Source organism: Nyctereutes procyonoides, unplaced genomic scaffold, assembly GCF_905146905.1.
Source record: "Nyctereutes procyonoides isolate TBG_1078 unplaced genomic scaffold, NYPRO_anot_genome, whole genome shotgun sequence".
Classification (NCBI taxonomy): Eukaryota; Metazoa; Chordata; class Mammalia; order Carnivora; family Canidae; genus Nyctereutes; species Nyctereutes procyonoides.
Window position 1 is genome coordinate 46,466,069 of NW_026575046.1, and position 12,399 is coordinate 46,478,467.

Consider the following 12,399-nt stretch of genomic DNA (forward strand, 5'->3'; position numbering starts at 1 on the left):
TAGATGATGAGTTACTAACAGCCTTGACATTCTTGGATTTCTTTTCCGTGAATATTAAACCACTGCTTTCTCTTCCTGGCAGCTAAGAATTCAAGTGTAACTGGACTGTCTTTGCACCCCTGTGCCTAGGGCAGGGCCTTTCAGAGTGGAAAGCTGGTGTTCTAGCCCCAGCTTGGTCATTTACTAACTGAGGGAGCATGGCAAGCCACACCTCATGGAGCCATTTCTCTGCCTTAAATTGGGGTTTAGTTTCTCCAGCACAGGGTGATCGAGAGTGACAATACATATAAAGCCCCTAACGCATAGTAGGCCCTCAGAATCCTCTGTTGAGTGACATTCCCCCACAAAGCAGTGGTTTGAACTGAACTGTTAGCTTGCAAAGTGGAACCCTGCTCCTGCTCCTGCTGCACTAGTAATGGGGACACTTTTTTCCCCATCAAAGAGATCCAGATCCAGCAAAACACATGCATCACAGCACCAGCCAGCAGACCAGGAAGCATGGAGCTCTATTATTCTCCATGATGCACTTGGAAAAAACTACAGATTTAAGCCTATTGATGCAAAAACCCTGATTTGTTCTCAAAACTAGAGCTGAATCTTTTACTCAAGAAGAGAATTCTCAGAGAAGCCAGTTGTTCTCTAAAATAAAATCACATAAAATTTTCTAATTCTGGACAATCAGGCCATTTCTCTGATATTCCAGCACCTTAGGTTTCAAGTTTCAAGATAGAAGTCATTTAAGGAAATACAAGCTCAACCTCTCATTTGATGGGAAAAGAAATTGAATATACTAAGTCCAAGGTAACAGACCACCATCAATTCAATGAAATGATTAAATTTACTCTGACTATACAGTATCGTATTCTCCACGTTCAAACAGCACTTTCACACATATGTGCCCACTTAATGACCTTATGAGGTAGACAGCAGTGTCTCTATTTAACAGTTGAGGAAATCAAAGTTCACAATGTTGAAAGAATCAGCCCATGATCACCCTGCTTTGCTTCCAAATCTCTGTGGCTGACCCAGGACTTCTCCCCATGGCTGTGGGAAGCATCAGACTGATTCTGAAGAGAAGTAGATGTATTTGGGCCCCTATGACCCAGAAGGTCAGCCTGTGGACATGGAGGGGAAGACTGTGAGTGTCGAGGTGACTGTTGGGTGTGGGTACAGAGTGGTCACTCACATGCCTTGGGTCCAGGAAAATGGACTACACCACTCCTAAAAGTTGTCTATGTGCCTAGGCCCACATCAAGTATCAGGGTGTCAGACAATGCAGCTCCTGCCCTTAAAGAGTTGATGAATCATTAAGAGACAGGGGTGACTTCCATGAATCAAATGGAGAAGAGTATTCAGCAATGAAAAGCCATGAACTACTGATAGACACAGCAAGGATGATTCCTGAAAACATTATATTGAATGGAAAAAGAAAAGCCAGACACAGCAGAATGCTTACTGATTGCTTTATATGAAACTAGAAAAAGTGAATCTATAGAGATAGGAAGCAGAGCAGTTGGTTACCTGAGGCCAGGGGCAGGTGGACCAGGATGAGGCAAAGAGGAACTTTCTGGAAATTGTCTATATCTTGACTGCAGTGGTGATTACACAGTGTATACATTTTTGTGTAAACTTGTCAAAACTCATCGAAATGTATATATGAAATGCATGTGTTTGTTGTACAAAAATTATGCCTTAGTAAAGTTGATTTTTTTGAAAACACACAGTTCTTGGTCTCTTGGAGCTTACAGTCTGGTGGAAAATATAGATATTGATAAAGTTATCATGTAAATAAATACAAAATAACCATGACTGAGATAAGAGTTATGAAGGATGTTATGTGGAGTATGAGAATGTGTCATAGGGACAGAGTCAATTCAGGTAGACCCGGAAAGCCCTCCCTGAGGAGGCAACATGGATGTGGACTTAGGGATAAGTGGACATGAACCAGGGGAGATGATGGTGGCAGAGTGAACAGCATGTGTTAAGGGCCTGTGGTTGAAGGTAATCTAATGAGGATCACTGAAAGGACAATGAGGGAAAAGGAGGGAGGTGGTAGGAGATGGGTCTCAGGAGGTAAGACCAGATAGGAATGCTTTAGCCTGAGTAACAGTTTGTATTTTTCCTGAGAGAAATAGAAGTCCATTGAGGCATTTAAGTGGTGGTATGTCAGTAATGTGACCAGCTCAGTTTATGGATTAACAGCATAGTGTTAGTACTCACCTCTCTCTCCTTCTGGCTGTAAGATTCCTTTTTTTTTTTAAGATTTTATTTATTTATTCATGAAAGACACACAGAGAGAGGCAGAGACATAAGCAGAGGGAGAAGCAGGCTCCTCATGGGGAGCCTTGATGTGGGACTTGATCCCAGACCCCGGAATCACAACCTGAGCCCAAGGCAGATGTTCAACAACTGAGCCTCCAAGGTGCCCTAGCTGTAAGATTCTTGAGATTAGAACTAAGCCTTAACAATCTGTGTAGCCACCACAGAAACTTCAGCAGTAGAAAATATAAACAGAGGCACAAGAACTGTTATGAATGAATGAATGAATGAACCATTCCTCAGCACCCAGATAACCGTTTTTCTGAAGTCATCTGATTAAATTATAAATTTAGAATTTCTTCTCCCCAAACGGAAGACATGACCGAGGATAAGAGAACCACATCTTCATACTGTCCCACATGGACATCCACTGCCAGGAAGACATCACACCCAACTCTTCCCCTCATTACTGGTCCCTCAGCAGATCAGTCAAGGGCCTCTGGAGGTCACCTCACCTGTGCAGTAGGCTTATAGCCCCAGATCTCCTCTGTGCACATCTGTGATCCAGATGCTGCTGTCCACCAGGCACGTGGCAGAGACATCCATCACTCTCATGTCTTTGCTAGACTTGCCATCCTCTCTCAGAGCCACTGGGAGACTGCTTACAGTGTCTCTGAAGACCTAGCTCAGTGCCTGTGCCCCTGGAAGCCCTTCCTGTCCACCTCAACCCATTAGCTACCACGTTGTCCTGCCCCTAGGACAGCACTTGTCCCATAATATGTTTGCCTTGTTCCTTCCTTATCCCAACACACAGTCCTCCCAGTGTTCTTACCTTCCCTTCTTGTGCCAAGCAGTGCCTGGCACAGAGTCGAGTGAACAGAAAGGAAAGGAAAGACGTGGGCTGAGCTAAAGGGGGGCTTACGTAGATTCCCTTTAGAAAAGTAGTTGACTAGAGGGACAGGGAGAAACTATCATGATTTACTGTCTCCCAAGGAGTTAACCAGTTTGGGAAAGACATAAAGGTCCCCTCAAAGCAGAGGGGAAATTCTTTTTCCTTGTTCCCCTTGGGGTGGAAGAGTTCACCTCATCGTTTTTGTCCCAGCTCCCCCAGACTTCACAGTTAGCCGATGGGCAATTGGTGTGGTGTAAATCTTGGCTTTAGTTGTGGAGCTCCCTGGGGCTCTCCCAGACCCCACCGGCCCTCTCCTCTGCTTCCCCTTGCTCTCTGTTCACGACCCTCTTCCCTCTGTCCAGAGTGGATGGACCGGACCCCCTTTGACACACTCGCAGCGAGGGAACCAGGAATGCCCCAGCAAGGCTGTGTCACCACCACAGGCTGGGGACAGACTCTATTAAACCAAGAGACAAACTGCAAAATGACAAAGTTGCAAGATCCAGCACGAGATGAGTCCGTCTTCTTCCGCTGTTCTTTAAAGCAGATTCATTTCTCTTTTGACATTTTCATGGAAATGTAGATTTTCTTCCCTGCAAGACCAAGGGGTGAGGTTTAGAAGAAATGTAGGTTAAATTGGAAGGGGAAATGCAGTAGCTGATTAGGGAAAGATCATTAGCTTCGAGGTTAGATAAAAGTGGGTGCAGACCCCAGCTCAGTCACATCCGTGCAAGCCTGACTTCTAAATAGCAGGCATGGCACACAGAGCCATGTTGGCAATGGTGATTTGTGTGGAGGGACTGTTTGCAAAACACCTTGCTGAGACCTTTATGTGCAGCTCCATTTAATTTGCATGGTAACCCTGTGAGGTAGGTTACATTTACAGAAAAGGAAACTGAGGCTCAGAACTGACATGGTTAAGAAAGGGAGAGGAGTTCCTCTGTAGTATTATGATTATTATTTGACAGCCTAAGCTCTAGGGTGAGACCTTACATCTTGTATCAGAAAGGGTCTTATTTCCTCAACTAGACTATGATTTTTCTCATTTAAATGATTTGCATATCTCATTCACCTCTGTACCCCCCCAGTTCAGTGATGTACACATTTTAGGGGCTTATGAAATGGCAACCAATTAACATGAACAGGCTTTGGAGAGCCTGAAGTTCTGGCTTTTTAATAGCATAATCTCTCCCCTCTCTACCCATTAAAAAAAAAAAAGAAAGTCATCTTAAGTGTGAATGTACCATTATAAAATATATCAAATGTAGAAAATTCAGAAAAATACAAACATAAGGAGAAAAAAATCATATATGATCTTACCATCCAAGCATATCATTTTGTCTTATTTCCTTCCTATCCAGAAATTATTTTATTGGTCTTTATCTAAGAGATTCTTTATAAATGTTTATTTTTTTACAGTAAAAAAGTACATTCAAACATTGGAAATGGGATAAAAAAGTGAAAAGTAATATGTTACTCAGACTCTCACAACCAAGAGTTGATTCTTGTTAGCATTTTTGGCATATTTGACTTGACCTCGCTGCATGCCACTCTGAGGGGCCCTCATGGCAGCAGAGCAACCCCAGCCCAGGCTGATATTAAGATCAGCCACGAAACCTCTGCAAACCACGAAACCAGACTGCATAAGGCAGAGGGGTTTGTCTGGTTGTGTAGTCTAACACTGAACATGGAAAGTATAGGATCTCTGATTTATTCCTAGTGATCGCATGGTATTCCATTATACAGCTGAACTGAAAATCAGTAACCCGTTCCAGGTTGTGGGAGTAGAAGTGGTTTTCAATCAGTCACGTTTGTAAGCACCCGTGAAATAAACATCTCCGCTGTTCCTCTGCGAACAGGCTCCCCAGGAACTGAGTCAGGGGGCGAGGTACCCTGGACAGCCAGACTCCGAAGGCTGAGATTCATCTGCCTCCCACTGCTGTTCAGTTCAGTATAAGCCTGAGCCACTGTGGGTCTGGCGGAGCAGATGGACTTAGCTTATTTGTAGGAGTAGGTTTCTGACCAGGAAATGACTTGGTGGGTTCCCTTGAGAGGCCTCCTGTGACTTTCCTAGAGTGTTGGCTTTTGAGCTACCCTGTGGACAAAGACATGAGAATAGAGATAGCAAAATAGTAGAAATTGAAAATTTTAGAATTAATAGGTGCCCATGAAAAATGTTCCAACATTTCAGAGGAAGCAAAGGCAAAAAAATAATAAAAGCCGCCTCTCTCTCTCTCTCTCTCTCTCTCTCTCTTTCTCCCCCCCCCCCTCTGTTTCTCACCCAGATTCCCCATTCCCTTTCCAGGGGCAACTATTGTCCATAGTTTTTTTGTATCCTTCAAGAACCGCCTACACTTACACGATCATCTCTGTCTTTCTGCCTGTTATTCACTTGTCCAGCTATCTTTCTCCCATCGATGTCTATGGCTCCTCATCCATCCATCATCCATCCATCCATCCATCCATCCATCCATCATCCATCCATCTTAAAGATAAATAAGCTTAAATGAATGGTGGTCACAGATAAAGCAGTTCAGAAGGGTCTTTAGGAGGTAGAACCCTGGGTCCCCAGCCCAGCACCACCCTGCTTTGTAACTTTGGCCAAGATGCCTTACTTCTCTCTGCCCCAGATCCCTGATATAAGGGAGCTGTGGATGAGCCTTGAAAAGTGGAGACACGAAGGCCAACTCGAAAGTCGCTGGCGAGTCCTGCTCTCCCACTATCTGCGGTGAGGAACGACATCAGTGAAGGAGGGAGCAGGAGAGGACATGAGGGAAGCATGGTGGCCCAGGAGAGTCCACCTTCCAGCACGAGTTGGTCGTATTGGCAGCCCACAGCGCAGTGAAAGGGGACAGTGATATTTCATAAACATTACCTCACCAGTTTTGCGGGAGATAAGATGTTTGCTAAACTTTGTTGGAAGAGCAGGACCTCCCTCGTGACCACCAGGACAGCTTGTTCAGACCGGCTGCAGGGCCCTCCAGCCGACCTTGCCCAAAATACAGGAACCAGCAAATGGCATCAGGGCTATTTAGTGTAAATAGAGGCAAATGGTCTCGGGATAAAGGACAAAGCGGTCATGGCTGGGAGAGGGACGGTGACCTCCTCACAAGCCAGTGTCTGTGAACACCTTGCAATCTGGGGTTTGACCCCCTAATGTAGCACTGGCTCACTTGGGGGTGCCCTTTGGGATTGGGGTTTGCATCAGAACCTCCACGTGGCACTACCCCATTGGGAAGGATTTACATGGAATGCCATGTGGAGGGTGCCCCCTGGAGTTATGTGGTGGGGCAGCCTGGCAGGTGCGCAGGGAAACAGGGGCTCTAGGATCCTGAGGAACCTGATCTGGCCACCAGCCTCTTCACCCCTACCATTTACTCTCCTCCTCAAAACAGCAGGATTCTTGGCTCTGTAATATTGATACTGGGTAGCAAACTTGAACCTTTTCTTATCAGAGCAAGACCTGGCTCTAGTTCCCACACCTCCCTGTTAAGGACAGCCAGGGCATAAGTAAGAGGCACTAACCGAATGAATGTTCTCTAACCCTCCACACAAAGTGGAAACATCACTAATATACAGATCGGAGCCCAACAGAAATGTCTTTGGTAACTCTTGGGGCCCCCTAGACATGGACTGTGGGGCAGGCCACACCCTGTATTCTTTTTCAATTCAGGTTCAGGTGTATAAAAAACTGGGGAAAGGCTAGCACAACTTTTTTTTTTAACACTACTTTGAAAAAAATGTGATCTGATGGAAATGTTTGCGTATAATGGACACTTTCTCTGTGGACTATGCATATAACTCATTTTGAGATATCAAAGGTCTGGAATTGGAAGGCCTTAATGATCATTAGGCCTTGGCCACATTTCCTTCTACACAATCTTCCAAAGACAAAGGATTTAACCCAGTAAGTAGTGATGTCCCCATTGCACAAGGCAAGCACCATGATGTGAGTGCCACTGAGAGGGTTCACTGTGTGGGTCTGAGGCTGTTTAGGAAACATGGACTGCAGGACGGTTCCAGCACCAAAGGCACATTCAGTTCCAAATCTGGGAAGTCCCTCCTGATGGTCTGACTTGACTGTGAACAGAAATAGAGTCTGGGAGGCACCCCAGCCTGGACAGTATCCAGGACAGCATGGTGTTTAATGCAATAAATTAAAAACCCAATTTGAGAGTTAAGAAATGTAATTCACCTTGTTCAGTGAGCCGATAGCCTTGTTTCTCTGAGTCTCAGTTTCTCCATCTGTAGAATGGAAGTGATAATTCTTGATTTGTGGGGTTTTGATAAAAACTAAAAGAGATAATGTGTTTGGGAAGTCCAGATCAGTGCCAGGAAAAAAAAAAATATATATATATATAGAGAGAGAGAGAGCATAATTCCCAGAGGTCTCTTGAGCAAGGAAAACTGAATTGCTAAGTGAAAAACCAGGTATCAGATGGAGTTCTTTCTTGCTCTCTCTTCTGCCTCCAGCTCCACAGCTCTGGAATTAGCACCTCCCTCTCTGAATCTAAATGCCTGGCCTACCCTGGCAGGCATAAGCTTGGGATCTGAGGACAAGCATGGGTGAATGACCTCCCTTGGCACTTATATATAGCTTCTGGGCATGTGTTGTCTGCAGGTCTTACTAACTCTGACCAACAGATTAAACAGATGGGCGGATAGTACCTTTATAAGAACAAGTATCATTTGTGCAGCCCTTAGTATTTGCCACTTACTTGCTGTGTGACCTTGAGCAAGTTACTTAACCTCTCTTAGCCTTAGACTCCTGATATGTAAGTTGGAGGAAATAATAATACTTATTCTCAGGGTGATCATGACAATAAATCCAGCTCATTCATACTTAAAAAAAAAAAAAGACAGACAGTGCTGGATACATAGTAAGTCTCAATATAAAAATGTTAAGTGCCTCTGCTCCTCCTCACCACACATTAGTCCCCTCCACCTGATGTTGCCCCATCCTTTCGCCCATAATATCACACAAGTTGCCTCTCAGGGTCCCATTTATCCCAAATCCTCTTTCTGATTAGTTCATTGTCCTGATGGCTACCAGGGTTCTTGTCAATGCAATCATTGGTCCTTAGCTATTTGAAAATTCTGTTGAATCCAGAAGACCTATCTCTGTCCTCACAGGCCCTGGGCCCATCTGTGTTTGGCTTTTGCATTCTGCGCTTCCTAATTCCATTTCTGGGGCTTAATTATGATTACACAGCTTCATTACATAGAGTTGATTTTAAGTAATGGCCCTAATTAAGAGTGAATTTTAATTAAGCTTAATCCAGAGCCTGCCTCCGATTGCCAAAGATTTGCAGCCTGAGAAAGGGAAAGCCTGCTGGTGCACAAAACTTTGACCTTCATGCTGCTGAGCCATGTTGGCCAGATGGGTCTGCTTGATTTTCTGGCCTCAGGAGCACACTTGTTCACCAGGCTGCAGGGATTAGGAACTACATCTCAACTTTTTTCCCCACCCAGCAGCACACTGTGACCTGGCAGTAAGGAAACAGTACACAACTAACTTCAAGGTAAGGGAGTCTGCACTTCCCAAGGCTCGGCCCAGGGGTCAGCATCTCTGTGGATGCCAAGCACATTGCCCACTCTGTCTTAGGAAATGGAAGAAAACTGCTTTCCTCCAGCTGCTCATAACACCCACTTTACAGATGGGAAAACTGAAGCACACAGCTAGTGAAGGCAGAGGGATGATTGGAAATCACATCTGTGAGTCTGGGAGACACCTACCTCCTTCAACCTCCTGCTCGGCCACCTAAAGCAGTGCATCCCAAGCGTTAGCCCTCCTATGCCATGCAGGTGAGTTTTGTCACACCCACAAACAAAATCTTTTACTTAATAGTAGAAAACATCTTAATCCATTGGTCTTAAAATAAAACTTTATAGTCTACCTTTAAAAGTCCCATCAGTCAAAGTTATAAAAACAAAACAATAAAAAATCAAACAATATTGTTCATTGGAAATGGTTACCTTCTAAAGGCCCAACACTCAGGCCTGGTCTTTCTTTATATAAAAAAAAAAAAAAAGAGAGAGAGAAAGAGATGAGGAAAATGTTAAAGACAGAGCATCCAATGCAGACTTTGTCCTTTATGTACTCAGAAGGATTGAAAGACAGTTGGAAAGATAATCGTACGTTACTATGGGATCTAATATTATTTAAAGTCCGGTCCAATGTCACCTAAGGTCAACTCTCATTTGTCTGAGACTTTTGGAGACACCTATCTAAGCCAATATAGCACATGGTTGCAGGCTTTGCATCTGATTAACACTGCCCCTCAGCAGCTCCGAGGGTGACAAAATTCTGGCCAGAGTTCTAGCTCTTCTGTCCCCTAGGCCTGGCCCAAGGACAAGGTGTGGAAATTCCTTTGGTGTTTCCAGTGCAAACACGGTGAAATCAATATGCTCTCTGAGGCTGGTGGGGTCGCTTCAGCTGCAGAGGACCAGCCTGACCACCCCTGTCTTGAATGTCCTCGCCACACCAATCTTTTTTACCATACTCTGAAGTGCCCACCTTATAAAATCGGTCACTTGAGAAGCTAAGTTCTAAAAACATTTTGATTCTTCTAGAAGGAAACAGAAAGTGAAAAATGGGATTCGGTTACCTTGAAAATAAAAGGGGCGATTTCACTCGCAAATGCCATACTTTAAAAGTTCAACTTGAAAACAGCCATTCAGATGAGTCGGGGGGGAAAAAAAAAGAAAATCATGTATTAATCCCCTTTCATTTACCCCTTCTGACAGAGTGTATCTTCCTTAGACTCAAAACCAGATAAATGGGCTTGAAACATAATTAAATAAGCACTTTATGACTTCTTTAATCCAAGCCATAGAACTTTTCCATTAAAGGTTAAGTATCTAGAAGCCCCATTTGCTGAACTGAACCAGTGACAGGGTGTTCTTCTGAATGGAGCTGGAGCAGGTACTCTTCACTCTTTTCCAAACAGATTTGGGGTGAAGTTACAACCAAACCCTTGAATAGAGCCAAAGACTCTTAGATGTAGCTGCGTAGTATATTCCTACTTTTTACACCTGGAAAACATCACTAGAAAAGAAGAGAGGAAAAAAAAAAGACAGCCTTGACTGAAATAGAAAAACATTATGGAAATTAACTTATGCCAGGCAACCAAACAACATAATCCTACGACATAATGGGATAACATAATTATCCCATTAAAACCACTACTCATTCATTTTTTCTTCATATTTTTATCCTTGGCAGTGAAGTGGTTTTGTGACCACCATTGATGGTTTCTTAAGGCGCACTTAGCATAATTTTCTCCTTCCATGAATAACTACAGCCAGAGCCAGATGGCCCAGGGGATGAATTTCTACTCTGCAAGTTACCAGTGGTAGAACTTTAGTCCTCACTGTCCCCATCTGAAAAACCGGGCAATAGTAGCACCCACCTCATTGGGATTGTTGTAAGGATTAAATGAGAGAGTGCTTAGCACAATGCATGGCACACAGTCAGTGCTCAGTGGACAGCTAATGGTTGATAGCAACCCTGGCTCAAGCTTGTGTCGTGGTGTATCTCAGCAACTACTGACTTGCCTGTTGAAGGAAGAGGCTCCTATGCTCAGAAGTATTCAGAAGACCTGCAGGAAGGTGGTGAGAGACTCAACTCCTCCTTGAGTCTTTGAGATGCTTCTCTGTCCTCATTTCAGTTTTCTGCCCACCGCATGGGCCAACGAGCTCTAGCCATAGCTGAAGCAGGTGCCGATTGCTCTCCTGAGGACCTGCCTGGCGGGATGGGGTCATGTGTAGCACATAGAAAAAGCGTGTGCTCAGACCAGCTCCCTCCTGGAAATCCATTTAGATTGTGGATCCAAAGAAAATTCTTCCAGGCTTCATGGCACAATGCCCCAACCTGCACACATATGCATTTCTTTCTCCGTATACATATTCTCTGCACATCTGAGCAAAAACCAGTCCATGCAAGTGGCATCTTGTGTGGGTAGCTGTCCAGCCCTATGATAAAATGTACTGTTTCTCCCTGAGTGAAGCTTAATGTGCCTCAGCCTGGGGATTTATACCAAGCAATAAAATCCACAGAATAGAGAAATGCAAATAGATTGTAGAATATAATATTATCATTGTCAACATAAAAGACTTTTATTTACTGCCCCCCAAAAGAAAATACACTATAGTGTCATTTGTTTCAGGGAATGCAAAAAAGGTTTCAACAACTAACAGGGCATGTTTCTGAGCAAAATACACCCCGTATATGATGTTGAAGCACATATTGTCAGTGGCCACTTGTGTGTCTGTGTTCTTACAAACAAACCTGTGGAGTCAAGCTACAGAAGGTCACTTCCAGCCTGCCTGTCTGAGCCAGAGGCCACCTACCTGTCTCCACAAACAAACCAAACAACATGGATTTACTTGGAGGAAGGCCCTGTGAGGCCGGGTTTCAATACCTCAGTACCTCATCCTCAGTCCCTCAGGATGAGGCACTGCAGACCTGGCTTTCTGAGGTCTAGGGATGCATGAGATGTTGAGTGAACGGGGGATATGTGTTGCTTTCGGCAAGGAGAAGTTGCAGCAGAGCAAAGATAGGAAGCAGAGACTCGCTCTAGTCTTTTCTCTAGGACATGTCCCCCACACCCAGTGCTAAAAGACACTCCATCAACCCTTTTGTTGCACAGGACACTGACATCTAATGAGACCAACTATTTCTATGGATTTGTTTGAATACTAAATGTGTTATTTTATTTAGTGATTTGGGTGTCATATTAGACCTGGCCACAGTTACAGTTTCATTTCTACCTGAGGCAGAAGGATCTGAATTTCTAAGGCTTTAAAAAGTAATAACTACCTGAACTATGTTTTATGTAAAGATACATTCTAGCTGATTCTCTCATTAGTCTTAAGAAATGTGCAGACATTAGTATAGCCACAGTATAGATGAGAAAACAGAGGATTGAAAGAAGTAAAGTGCATTATCTGTGGTCACCCAACGTGGGAGAGGAGAAACTGAGATACAAAGTCAGGTCTGTCTGATGCCAGAGACATTGGTTCTGAACTCTACACCAACCTGTATACTCCCCCACAAGGAAAGCCTCTATGCAACCTCTGCTGGGTGCCCCAACTTGGGCAGGTCACTCAGTCTTCACAGGTAAGGTAGGTATTATAGTTTCCAATCACAGATGAGAACTGGTGCTCAAGAAGGAATGCATTTGCCCAAATCACACAGATACTATGGAACCTACTATAGACCCTAAGCCATGATTCCTAACCCTATG

The 12,399-nt window shown here is 44.1% G+C and overlaps 1 long non-coding RNA gene across 2 annotated transcripts; it reads right to left on the reverse strand.

Annotated features, from left to right (window-relative positions):
- Positions 1-762: 762 nt before the first annotated feature.
- Positions 763-11,130, reverse strand: LOC129509354 (uncharacterized). 2 transcript variants are annotated; one of them, XR_008664343.1, is made up of 3 exons: positions 9,760-11,130; positions 7,347-7,396; positions 763-5,246 (listed from the first exon to the last, which is right to left on the reverse strand). It is a non-coding gene; the product is annotated as an uncharacterized LOC129509354 (long non-coding RNA). The 2 variants fall into 2 exon arrangements; XR_008664342.1 differs by having other exon boundaries at positions 7,347-7,444.
- Between the last annotated feature and the right edge of the window lie 1,269 nt (positions 11,131-12,399).